Raw genomic sequence first — 9305 nt, 5'->3', positions numbered from 1 at the left:
GAGGCAAAAGCAAGGTGGGTGGACAAGCTTCCCAATGTCTTGTGGTCGTATTGAACCATAATTCAAACTCCCACGGGGGAGAGCCCATTTCGGCTAGCCTATGGAATGGAAGCCCTAGCCTAGTTGAAGTGGTAGCAGGCTTGCTCAGGAGCCTTAATTTCAATGAGAGAACCTACCAAGACGGGCTAAGAGCCAACCTAGACTTTCTGGACGAAGTGAGAGAGGTCGCTTTGATGAGAACATGGCCTATCAGCAAAGAATGGCCCGCTATTACAATTCTAAAGTCAAGGAGAGAACATTTAGAGCTGGAGACTTGGTACTGCGCAAGGTTAGCGCCTCCCAATCTCAACACCAAGGCAAGCTGGACGCTAACTAGTAAGGACCTTATGTGGTCTCCAAACAGATTAGGCCAGGCACATACCGCTTGAAGACCCTGGGGGGCAACAAGATACCACGACCCTGGAACTCTGAGAATTTGAAAAAAATTTACTAGTAAAGTCGTTGAACAAGATACCACAACCATGGAACTTGGAGAATTTGAAAAAAATTTACCAGTAAAGTCATTGAGGTCGTTGTAAAAGTTATTCGAGAATTAATAAAATATCAGTTCGCAGTCATAATTCTATCTACAGTTTGGCTCACGGTCTCGCATCAATCTAGAATGGTCGCTCCTAAAGACTAATCTCTAAGGTCAACACGAAAGTCTGACCTCTAAGGTCAGCACTAAAGACTGATCTCTAAGGTCAGCACGAAAGACTAACCTCTAAGGTTAGCACTAAAGACTGATCTCTAAGGTCAGCACGAAAGACTGACCTCTAAGGGCACGAAAGACTGACCTCTAAAGGTTAGCATAAAAGTAACGAGGAAGCACTAAAGGCAACGAGATCGCGACTTGAGGAAGTACAAAAGAAGGAACACGCTCAAAGCTAATTAAAAAAGAACGAGCTGCAACACTTGGAGAAAAACTCCATTCATTGATAGAAAGGCTACTTACATTTACATAAAAAAAAATAAAAAAAAAAGAAAAAACAAAGAGAGAGGAGTAGTACAAGAAAAAAGAAAAAATTACAAAATCTTCAATTTGTGGCTGGTGGAGGATCTGAGGCAGAGGCCGCAATGGCCAAGGTCGAGTCTGCAGGAGGAGGACCGTTTGAGGTTTGGTCCACAGGAGGAGGATCAGAAGAAGTGGTCCCTTCGGTAGGGGTCGTGACAGGCGCAGGAGGAGGTACTGGAGCAGGGAGGCCGCCCTCGACAGTAAGGCCTTTGGAGGCCGCAGGTACCACGGGGATCATAGGAGCAGGGGGGATATAGTACTTAAAGCTTGAGAAATCATAGCCCAAGGTCTTCTGGAGGACGTGCTTCATAGTGTCATTCACGCCGCCCCTGTAGCCCTTGCGAGCCTGCTCCTTCACATGGTCCCTTAGCTCCTGTGAAACCTTAAAGGCCTCTAGGGCTTTCCGAACGGCCTCCTCGATCACCTTAGGCTGTCGCGTTTGGAAGTTGACCAGGTCCTCCTGAATGGAGTTGGTCCTTCTCTTCTCCAGCTCGGTCTCCCTCTTCTCCTGCTCCACCTGCTTCTCCAGCTGCTCCACCCGGTTAGTGAGAGACTTAACCGTCTCCTAATGATCTTTGGCCGCGGCTTCCAGCGTAGAGATTTGGGTCGTGGTGTTCATCACCTACTCCTCCGCAACCTTCCTCTTCCTCTTCTCCTCCTCGCAGGAAGCAGCCAGGCTCCCAACCCTCCGTCGGAGCTCGCTCGCCCCACGGGTAACCTACAAAGAACAAAGCGACGTCAGGAAATGCCCAATAAAGAAAATAATGGAGGGTGTTTGAGTTAAAATAATACCGCAAGCGTACGGGTCAATCGTAGCTACGGGTCGAACACGAGGAGATATACGCCACTCTATTTAATTAACTTAAAAGTAATGCAAAGTGGACCAAATTAAAGTGTTAAATTAAACTAATTAAACTAATGAAAATTAATGCATCATAACTCATAAGCATCTAACAAAATTAAGGGATTAAATTGGCATCCTAACACATGAGCATCTAACCTATCAAACTAAAGCGAATTGAAAGGAATAACAAAAACGTAGCCACACTTCATAATCACATAAAAAGAAATAAGGGAATAAAAGTGCATCCACATACCACAACCATATAAAAAAAATAAAAAAAATAGAGGCAGAAGAAGAAGAAGATAGAGAGAGATAGAGGAAAGGGAGAATGAGATTAAGGGTTTAGAGAATGAGATACCTTGATGTGCTTGAATACTTGAATAAACTCACCATGGCTTCCTCTTCTAAATCTCCATGTCTTGTCATCAACATAGGAACTTAGACTAGGAAGCTTTAAACTAAAACTATTACAACCATTAAACTAGACTTATGAAATCAAAACTAAGAACTTGAAATCAAAACTAAGAACTTAAGCCAAAAATAGGAAAAGAAGAGAAAAAAATTTCACTAAGTGAATGAAATAAAAATTACACTAAAAAACTGAATTAAAATTGAACTAGAAACTAACTAAAAACTGAACTAAAAAACTACTAACTCCTTACAACCCAGAGGGTAAGGGGTATTTATAAGAGGAAGAGAGGAGAAGAGAGAAGAGGGAAGTGTAGGAGAAATATTCCCTAAGAAAATAGAATATTCTCTTCTCCTTCCTCTTTTACAATGCCTTGAATCCTAAGAAAAAAGAAAAAAATAGAAAGAAGAAGAAGAGAAAATTGTTTACATAGACCTTCTATTTCTAGAAAAGTAAACTTCCAATTCTAACAAGTGCTTCCTTTTCTTTGTAGATATCTTCTCCAAGCAATAAAATCAAAGCATCTTTGATTTTTCAACTTTCCATAGGTGAGAGAATATCTTTCAAAATAAATCTATCCCAAATAGAATTCCAGAAGTGCCCTTGAGAAGTTGGAGGAGAGAGAGAGTAAGGGTGATGACTAGGATTCCTTCAAGAATAAATAAAATACCCATTCTGTCCTTCAGAAAACGTGGAGCATGGGGTATTTATATAGGTCTCACCATTGTGTTCCTTGCGAAAAATCACACAAAATAGACCCAAATTTCATCCAATTCAGAGTTGGGGAGCCCAAGATATCTCAAGTTGAAGTTGGACTATCCAGAGCCTTCCAAATGGAATCTTTTGGGTACAGTAAAGTAACTTCTGATAATTGCATTAAGGCCCCTAAAATCCGAACTTTCGCTTCACTTTGTCCCCATCCGACTGTCAATAATTATAAATAAACCCCTGCAGACCATTTTCACGCGTCGTTACGGAAACGGCCATAACTTCTTCGTTTCAACTCGGAATTAAGTGTCGTTTGAACCATTGCGAAGCTGACTCGATGGGCTATGCATTCATTTATACTTCTAAAAAGCTTAAAAACATCTCCTTAGCATCATCTCCTTCATTTTCACATGAATTCACCTAAACCCTGAAAAGCACAAGAAAGCACCGAGTAACTCTGTCCAATGTGGTAAAATGTATAATTTATGCCCTAAAATTTCACACATAAATGTGCTCATCAGATTCCCCCACACTTGAACGTTACTTGTCCTCAAGTAAAGCAAAAGAAAAACTAATCTAGAATGTAGAAAATCCTAACTCACTTTCGTAGGAATCACGGTTGCACTTAGCATGTACAACAAGCCTTTGAACCCCTAGGTTACCCCTAGTGGACGAGTTGTGTCTCGTGAGTGTTTGCAGTGAATATACACCCAAAATTCAATTGTAAATGAATGATGTAAATTTTAATCATGGCATAAGTAGGACAGTGCACATAATCCTAAAAAGTGCTCAACTAAAGATCAAAGAGCCCAAGGTTCCCCCACACTTGAATTTTATTACCCCACATCAATTCAAGTAACAAGCATGCATCAAGTTCAAGGGATCTCCTCATATTTTCTGAACACTACTCACCTTCAAGTAAATCCCCCATAGCATCGATGGAACCAAAGACTTAGGCATTGAGTAATGTTGACCATACTTCTTTTTTTTTCAGGCATTAAGGCAAAAGTTTTTTTTTTTCTCAACCACAAACTCGATTTCTACTCCACTACTGTTCTCTGAATGACATGGTGGAGCATACACCAGACACCCAAATACTTGGTAGCTTCGCTTTTTGCATATATCCATAAGACATTGAGACATTGATGCAAGAGTTTTTTTTTTTGAGTTTCCTTCCAAGGAATTTCGATCAAGTCACCCTGCTTCATGAGGCACAGTGCCCTGTCTAGTCCCAAGGAATTCCACTTTCTTTTCTATTCCTTGTTTTTTTTCTTTTTCTTTTTTTCATTCACTTCCACTTTCATGCCTTGCCTTGCCACAAACAAATTGGTCTCAACTACTAGCCAAAAGATCAAAGGGTCCATAAAACACATAGAGGAATCTAGCCATCAAATGAAATAACGCTCATATTTTTCAATTCAATTCCTCTCACCGGATACAAACCAATTACCGTCCTTGAAAAGGGATTTTTTATTATTTCGCATGCTAGGATACCTAATTCCCTCTTTCTCTCGTTTTGCAATCAAAGAGGCATATGCACAAAACCAAACTATTGTCACAATTAAAATTTACCAATTAAGCCCAACATCCCCCCCACACTTAATTCATGCAGTGTCCTCAATGCATGCATAACAGAAAGAATAAGGACAAGGGAGGAGATGAAGGGGCTTACCGGATATAATCAACAAAGAGAATCATGAAGAGTCATGAGCTCTACAAAAAGTGCTAGGAGCAGCAACAGAAATCTCAATCCATGGCCAGTAAATGGAGAAATAACTTCAGACCCAGAAAACACTCGACCATGAATTTTAGTAAAGCGATAAATAATATGGAAGTTAAGAACAACTGAGAAATATTCAATAGAAAAATCTATCCTCATGGGACAGTGGAAAATGAAGGCATTAAAACTCAGGCCATAAATTCGTCCCTCCTCTCCCGTTTGCAATGTAGAACACCTATCATTCTTTGAAAAACCAATCAAAAACGGATCACAATAAGCATAAAAAGGATTATGAATAACCTCATCTAAATAATCATCAAAAATTGGAGGTTTACTCAAATCAATCCTGGCAATACAACTATCCGCTCTTTGCATAACTTGGTTTGCCAAATAAGGATCATGGAAATATGCTTGAAAGGCATTATGACTAACATTGTCCTCCTCAATAAAATCGTCAAACTTAGGAGGTTTGGACAAATCAACATGTGAGACAATGAAATCCTCAAAATGACAATTATCTAAGTTTTCCAAAGAGAGAGGGGGAGATCGAATTTCCTGGCTTTCTATGTTATCATGAAAATCTGATTCTAAATCAATAAATTCACTAGGCTCACTAAAATCAGAAATTTCAGGCAAAAGGTGGATTTCCTCAGGTAGCTCATCAAACCTCGCTTCACTAATATCTTTAGGAGACTCAATCTCAACAAATAAATTGTCATGAAAAGCATCTTGTTGGGAGTGACTCTCATTAACCTCAAACTGGGGTGGTGGACTTTCAATATCATTAAACTGGGGATGGGGCGGTTCAGGTTGACTAGGTAATGTACCCGTTTCCTCCTCTTGCACCATGGTTATCAGTTGAGAGAGTTGCTTCTCCATGGTATTTTGGCTTGTTGTGAGAAGGTCTATGTATTTCTCAAGCTCATTCAGTCTGGCCTCCTCACCCATGTTTTGAAACTCAAGGGGTTGGTGATATGGTTTAAGGAGAGGTGGCCCATTGAGATTTAATGGAGGGTTGGGCATTGGAGGACCAAACTGACCATGATATTGGAAATTGGGTGGTCCAGCTTGATTATTCCATTGATCCCACAAAAAATCGGGATGACCACTCCACCCCTGATTGTAAGTGCCAAAAGAATTGTATTGAAATTGAGGACTCACATTCTCATCACCATAGCTACCCCCATAAAGATTAGGGCATCCTTCCATAACATGGATTGTCTGGGGAAGTGACCAATCAAAATTTCCCGAAAGCCCATAGTTGGGTTGGGGAGCAAAATTGTATTGGGGTGGTGCAAAATTATTCTCTATCTCACTACTTTTGGCTTCCCTAACCTGTTTAAACATTTCCTCCAAAATCATGGTTGCCTTAGCATAGGTCCATCTTTCCCCCAAAGTCTTATATGGAAGTGTATCTCCCATTATTCTAAATTAACCACCTATCCCAAATTGAGGTCTCCCATAAAAAAAAAAGTTTAAAGAAAAATAAAAGACTAGAAAAAAAAATACTAAAAACAAGAGGGAGCCCAAGGTAGATAATGCATCTATCCCTCAAAAATCGAAACAATGGTTCCAAAGCTGTAAGGTTGCCATATAGGTTGACAGCAAGGGAACCCGTATAGTCTTCACGAGCCACTTACGGGCGACTCCAAATGGATTCTGATGTAGGGTGGAGGACTACTATACGTTTATGTTTCTAAAACTCTCACTATGTTGCTTTCCTGTTGTCAAGAGTGGTCACCTCCAAAGATAAGTCACATGCCAATCCAAACCACCCAACGAATCAAGGGGCACCAAGATTGGCTGGGTTTGGGCATATGAAGGACTTTAGATTGGGCGCACACTATTTGAAACAGAAGAGTAACAAGAAGAGGTTTTCAAAAACTTTTTTTTTTTTTTTTTAAAGAAAGAGGAGAAAGAGAAGAAACTAAAGCACTTTGAATTACTTAAAAATAAAAAAAATAAAGTGGTCAATAATCTCCCCGGCAACGGCGCCAAAAACTTGTTTGAGTTAAAATAATACCGCAAGCGTACGGGTCAATCGTAGGTACGGGTCGAACACGAGGAGATATACGCCACTCTATTTAATTAACTTAAAAGTAATGCAAAGTGGACCAAATTAAAGTGTTAAATTAAACTAATTAAACTAATGAAAATTAATGCATCATAACTCATAAGCATCTAACAAAATTAAGGGATTAAATTGGCATCCTAACACATGAGCATCTAACCTATCAAACTAAAGCGAATTGAAAGGAATAACAAAAACGTAGCCACACTTCATAATCACATAAAAAGAAATAAGGGAATAAAAGTGCATCCACATACCACAACCATATAAAAAAAATAAAAAAAATAGAGGCAGAAGAAGAAGAAGATAGAGAGAGATAAAGGAAAGGGAGAATGAGATTAAGGGTTTAGAGAATGAGATACCTTGATGTGCTTGAATACTTGAATAAACTCACCATGGCTTCCTCTTCTAAATCTCCATGTCTTGTCATCAACATAGGAACTTAGACTAGGAAGCTTTAAACTAAAACTATTACAACCATTAAACTAGACTTATGAAATCAAAACTAAGAACTTGAAATCAAAACTAAGAACTTAAGCCAAAAATAGGAAAAGAAGAGAAAAAAATTTCACTAAGTGAATGAAATAAAAATTACACTAAAAAACTGAAGTAAAATTGAACTAGAAACTAACTAAAAACTGAACTAAAAAACTACTAACTCCTTACAACCCGAGGGTAAGGGGTATTTATAAGAGGAAGAGAGGAGAAGAGAGAAGAGGGAAGTGTAGGAGAAATATTCCCTAAGAAAAGAGAATATTCTCTTCTCCTTCCTCTTTTACAATGCCTTGAATCCTAAGAAAAAAGAAAAAAATAGAAAGAAGAAGAAGAGAAAATTGTTTACATAGACCTTCTATTTCTAGAAAAGTAAACTTCCAATTCTAACAAGTGCTTCCTTTTCTTTGTAGATATCTTCTCCAAGCAATAAAATCAAAGCATCTTTGATTTTTCAACTTTCCATAGGTGAGAGAATATCTTTCAAAATAAATCTATCCCAAATAGAATTCCAGAAGTGCCCTTGAGAAGTTGGAGGAGAGAGAGAGTAAGGGTGATGACTAGGATTCCTTCAAGAATAAATAAAATACCCATTCTGTCCTTCAGAAAACGTGGAGCATGGGGTATTTATATAGGTCTCACCATTGTGTTCCTTGCGAAAAATCACACAAAATAGACCCAAATTTCATCCAATTCGGAGTTGGGGAGCCCAAGATATCTCAAGTTGAAGTTGGACTGTCCAGAGCCTTCCAAATGGAATCTTTCGGGTACAGTAAAGTAACTTCTGATAATTGCATTAAGGCCCCTAAAATCCGAACTTCCGCTTCACTTTGTCCCCATCCAACTGTCAATAATTATAAATAAACCCCTGCAGACCATTTTCACACGTCGTTACGGAAACGGCCATAACTTCTTCGTTTCAACTCGGAATTAAGTGTCGTTTGAACCATTGCGAAGCTGACTCGATGGGCTATGCATTCATTTATACTTCTAAAAAGCTTAAAAACATCTCCTTAGCATCATCTCCTTCATTTTCACATGAATTCACCTAAACCCTGAAAAGCACAAGAAAGCACCGAGTAACTCTGTCCAATGTGGTAAAATGTATCATTTATGCCCTAAAATTTCACACATAAATGTGCTCATCAGAGGGGGCCAAGTTCGAGGCTCACCCTGGCAAAGTCCAGCGCAAACGGGTCCATAAGCTCCTCATCAGACTGGGCACAAACAGCAGCCACGTCCTGAGGGGGATCGTAATCCATCAGCTCCTTAGCCACCTGGGGGAAGTCAAAGGCTGTCGCCCTTGTAGAGATCCCACTGGAAATTGAGATGCTTTTTCCACTTTAGAGGGGGTAGGCCCTTCTTGCCCTTGGCAGTTCCCCCCTTTGTAGAGTCCTGGGGGGCTTTCTCCGTGTCCTTGGGGAGCCTTCTCCGAGGACCCTGCCCCCAACGCTACCTTCTTCGGGGGCTGATCAAGGTCCACCACCTCATCTTGAACCCTCTTCTCGGGGATCTTGAGGGGTAGGGACTTGGTGGCTTTCTCCACCTTATCCTTGCCCTTTCCCATTTTTTCCTTGCCCTTTGAAGAGGGCGCCATTTTTTGTTGAGTGGAGGTCGCTGAACCCCCAATGGTGATGCCCGGCAGGGAATGGGTCTGCCGCTTGGACTGCTTCTCTAAGACCTGCTGCCTCTCCACCTCTGCCTCCTCGCGAAACTCGTCCAAGTCTGGCTCGTAGTCCACTGAAAAGAAAACTGAGACAAGTCAGAAACAGCTCGCGATCATACAGCAAAAAGAAAACTAAGTTTACAGGGGAAAGGACTCACCCAGTACTGAGCTTAGCCCGTGCCTAACCAACAGAGCTTCATCTGTCAGCTCGTGCACGTCGAAGGCCGCACCCTGTGCAACGAGTTCGAGAGACCTCTGGTCGTATGAGCTCAACATGGGGACCTTGTTCACGTACTTTAGCCGCACCCACTCCCACTCAGCTTTGAAGGGGTCACCCTGGA

The sequence above is a fragment of the Telopea speciosissima genome, chromosome 6 (genome assembly GCF_018873765.1).
Source record: "Telopea speciosissima isolate NSW1024214 ecotype Mountain lineage chromosome 6, Tspe_v1, whole genome shotgun sequence".
Classification (NCBI taxonomy): Eukaryota; Viridiplantae; Streptophyta; class Magnoliopsida; order Proteales; family Proteaceae; genus Telopea; species Telopea speciosissima.
The sequence above is the reverse complement of the archived record's forward strand: the minus strand, read 5'-3'. Positions refer to the sequence as shown.